General features: G+C 43.7%; 1 long non-coding RNA gene across 1 annotated transcript in view; it reads right to left on the bottom strand.

The window, feature by feature from the left end:
- Positions 1 to 3,832, bottom strand: part of LOC309620851 — a 100,182-nt gene that overhangs the window by 86,265 nt on the left and 10,085 nt on the right. The window lies entirely within an intron of this gene.

Below are 3,832 nucleotides of genomic sequence, written 5' to 3'. Positions count from 1 at the left end.
TTACAATGCAGGGGACATGGGTTTGATTCCTGTTCAGGGAGCTAAGATCCTATGTGCCGTGGGGCAACTAAGCCCACATGCCACAACTACTGAGCTTGTGTGCCTCAGCTAGAGCCTGAATGTGGCAAACTAGAGCCCACGCACCACAACTACAGAGCCCATGCACCCTGGAGCCTGCACGCCACAACTAGAGAAGAGAAAACCTGCACGCCACAGCTAGAGAGAAGCCCACACACCACAGTGAAGATCCCGTGTGCCGCAACTAAGACCTGACGCAGCCAAAAATAAAATAAAATAAAATAAAAGTAATTGGAAGGTTCATTTGGAATCAGTTAATCACCAAGAGTCAAATTCAGGTGGTGCCTACATGATGCAAAGACATAGAAAAATGGACCTAATTACTCCAAAAATGAATTTAATAGAAATGAAAACATTTGAACAGTCTTTGGTGTCTATTATTTTCTTTTATCCTCACACTATCCCTGTAAGATAGACAGAGTAGGGACTCTAATTTGGATTTTACCGATGAAAAGACTGAAGCTCAAAGAGACCTAACTTGCCCACTATCACCCACGGAGGTGATAGTAGGGCTCAGACTAGGGTGCAAATCTCCAGACTTCTGTGAAAAAAACAGATATGACCCCTTTGCTGAATGCATTTGTGCTACTACCTGCCTTAGCTGACATTTCTAGGCTTCATCTCCTGTACCTGAACCTAAGTTACCTGTTTTTTTGCTCTTTGTAATCTTGCTGGTATTCCATTGGTCCACCTGAATTAACATACCTGCCAATTCCAAGTTATCTCCTGGGCTTCTAGTTCCAGTTTTCCCTGTTTTATTGCCACTGCTATGTCTTCTTGACCTCTTTGTCTTCATGTAATAATCAAAGATTGCTTTCAAGGAGGCAGTAGAACATAGCAGTTAAGTACATGTGCTCTGGAGTCTGACTACCAAGGCTTAAATCTTGTCCCCACCACTTATTCCTCATATGAACTCAGGCAAGTTAAATAATCCCTCTCAGTTTCAGTCCCCTCATCTGTAAACTGGGAATAATAATACTTACACTGCAGGGTTTTTATGAGTATCACATGAGATAAGGTAAAGACCTTATCACAGTAATATACATGATAGAATAAAAGCTTTCACTGTTGAACCAGAGAAAACTAGGTTTAAGTTTTACTTCTATCACTTGTGACCATGAACAAGTTGCTTAACTGCTCTGTGTATCAGTTTGCTCATCTGTAAAATGGGAACAATAATAGTACCTATCTACTAGAGTAACTGGGAGGATTTAAGAGAAAACCCATCTAAAGTATCTGGTACATATTCAGTACTCAACAAGCAGTAACTATTGTAATTATTTATATTTTCAGCCTCAATGCCTGGCATGGTGCCTGATACATAATAGACACTCAGTAAATATTTATGGAGTGGAAATAAACAGCCTAGCATTTGCAACAGGAGGGACAAAAGAAACAAAACATCATCCCTCGAGAGACTGGATAGGAGTGGACAAGATAATTAGTGGGCTGAATGAGGATTAATGATGTTGAATCCTTGTGGAGGTACTTTTTTCCCTAGAGGGGACACCTTCTTTGGCATAAATGTCAAGCATCACTCATCTCATAGAGGGTTTGGGTGTCTGGTGTTTTGTCTTTATTAGGATGTCAGTGAGGAAAGACTGAGTGTGGTTGCTTGGTTTTAGTAAATTGATTTGAAATTTTCTTCTGAGATAATTCCCAGCTAACCAGATCTTGAGACAAAAATATAATTATATGGGAAAAAAACCCCACATCCCTCACAGAATTCACTGTGCTACAATTAAAATAAAAACGGTGCCTTTGATCGTCTGGGTATGGCCCAGAAGAAGTCAGACAAAAGGCAATCGTGATCCTGGGCCCTTGTCCTCACTGGCTACTCCTCTCCTCAACTAGGACTCTTCCAAGAAATGCAATCAGCACTGGCTCCCCTCATTGTTATTCAAATCCTTACTTCTCTCCGATTGAGATTCCCCAGGATCCCTGCATCCACAGGTAGGGAGAGTGAGCAGTGAAAAAGGCTGTTGAAATATAGCTCTGCAACCGGAGTCCCTGGGCTGTCAGCAAGTGCATACAAGTATGTCCAGGTATCGTCACTGCACTATCTACTGTTTCTCAGTGCAGGATAACAGTGAGTGAAGTCATTTGCTGCTTGGCAATTCAGGGAGCTGCTCTAAGTCTGGGACCCAGAATCAGCCTGAGCAAGATGGCAAAGTCTGGCGAATTTGTTCCTAAGCCACAAAACTCCCATTTCCGAATGGCTAAGTTTACTTTCAAAACTACTCCAATATTCCCCCTCCTCTCACACTCAAGTGCTCTGTTAACCCCTGTCCAGTTCTGATAGTGAATCAGCCCATCCTGGCCACAATTGTAAACCTCACTTGCCTGAATCTCACTCAGCGTTACTGAATGACTGACTAAACTGATGAACTGATTTCTGCACAGGTGTCCATATCAGATAGTGGCCCCACTCACAATTATTACGCTTTGAAAGCAGCCGTCAATAATGCCTTTAGTTTAAAAAAGAACATTCCAGAAAGTCTTTAGACACCACAGAGTTGTGTAGAGTTGGATATTCTCCAGCACGCCAGCCTGGCGGCAATCATCCTGTAGGATCCAGGCCTAGGCTTGTGAACTCCAGACACATCTGGCTCTCTCCTGTCTATAGGCCAAAGGTTGGCTTGATGGATTGGTATCGGCTGTTTCTTCGACAACCACTTCATCACTTCATCAGCCCACTGAGCCTGTCTGCCACTCAAGCAGTGCATGGATAGTGAGTTTTGATACACTGATACTGTAGTACGTGGGCTCCATCGCAACCACAACTTTATCCCTCCTGACTCACTCATAGCCCTGAAAGCCATAAAGAAGATGAGGCAGGAGGGGAGAGATGGGTATCAGGCAAGCCAGCCATTTACAGGTGCAGGGCAACTAAGGACATAGCTTTTGCCTGGATTGGCAGCCCTGACCAAAGCGCAGGGCGAGGCTGAGAGTCACCAAAGACAATCTCAAATACTATTCTTTTTGTTGGGTGTGTTGGAGAGTAGTATTCACAGTTGATAAAGGGAAAGCTACACTGTAGGCTGTGCCTCTGGTATCAAATGACACAAAGTCAGGAGTAGTATTTGTTGGTATAGGGCAAATACATGAATAATAATAGCCACAATTTGTAAGTGCTTCCCATAAATTATTACTAATATTTATAATGATCCTGCAGGGTCACTCTTATTCCCATTTTACATCTATGTAAACTGAGGCTTAGAGGGGTGACTAATATTGGAGCTGGGGTTTGAATTCATCTATGTCTAGCTCCAAAACCCCATGCTCTTGTCACTATGCCCCATGGTTTTCCTGCACCATGCTGCTCTGTTTAATTAGGGTGGGTCTGCTGAAAGAGCATGCCTCCAATAAAGATGTCTCTCCATTACCCATCCCATAGCAATGGGGGAGGACACATCTGCTGGGAGTGGGGAAATGATACAGTGAAGGCTTCAAGGAGGTGGCTGCAGCTGAACTGGGCCTTGAAGGATGGGTGGAATTTTCCTAGACAGAGCTGGAAGGAAAGAATATTCCTGAAACTGGCTATAGTGTGCACAAAGGCATAGAAAATGGCGGGGTTAAAGGCATGGACTTTGGAGTGAGAAAGAGCTGGGTTTAAATTGAGCTCTGCCACGTACTAACTGCATTTAATAGCCTCCGCCTTCCTATGTTACCTGCCAACTTCCTACTCACACCCTCTCACGTTCACCCATCCAGTGTGCAGGTGCCAGCTTGCACTGGCTTGCAAGAACGGATT

The sequence above is a fragment of the Balaenoptera borealis genome, assembly GCF_965194805.1.
Source record: "Balaenoptera borealis genome assembly, chromosome: X".
Taxonomy (NCBI): domain Eukaryota; kingdom Metazoa; phylum Chordata; class Mammalia; order Artiodactyla; family Balaenopteridae; genus Balaenoptera; species Balaenoptera borealis.
Note: the sequence above shows the minus strand (reverse complement) of the source record. Positions and strands in the feature narration are given on the sequence as shown.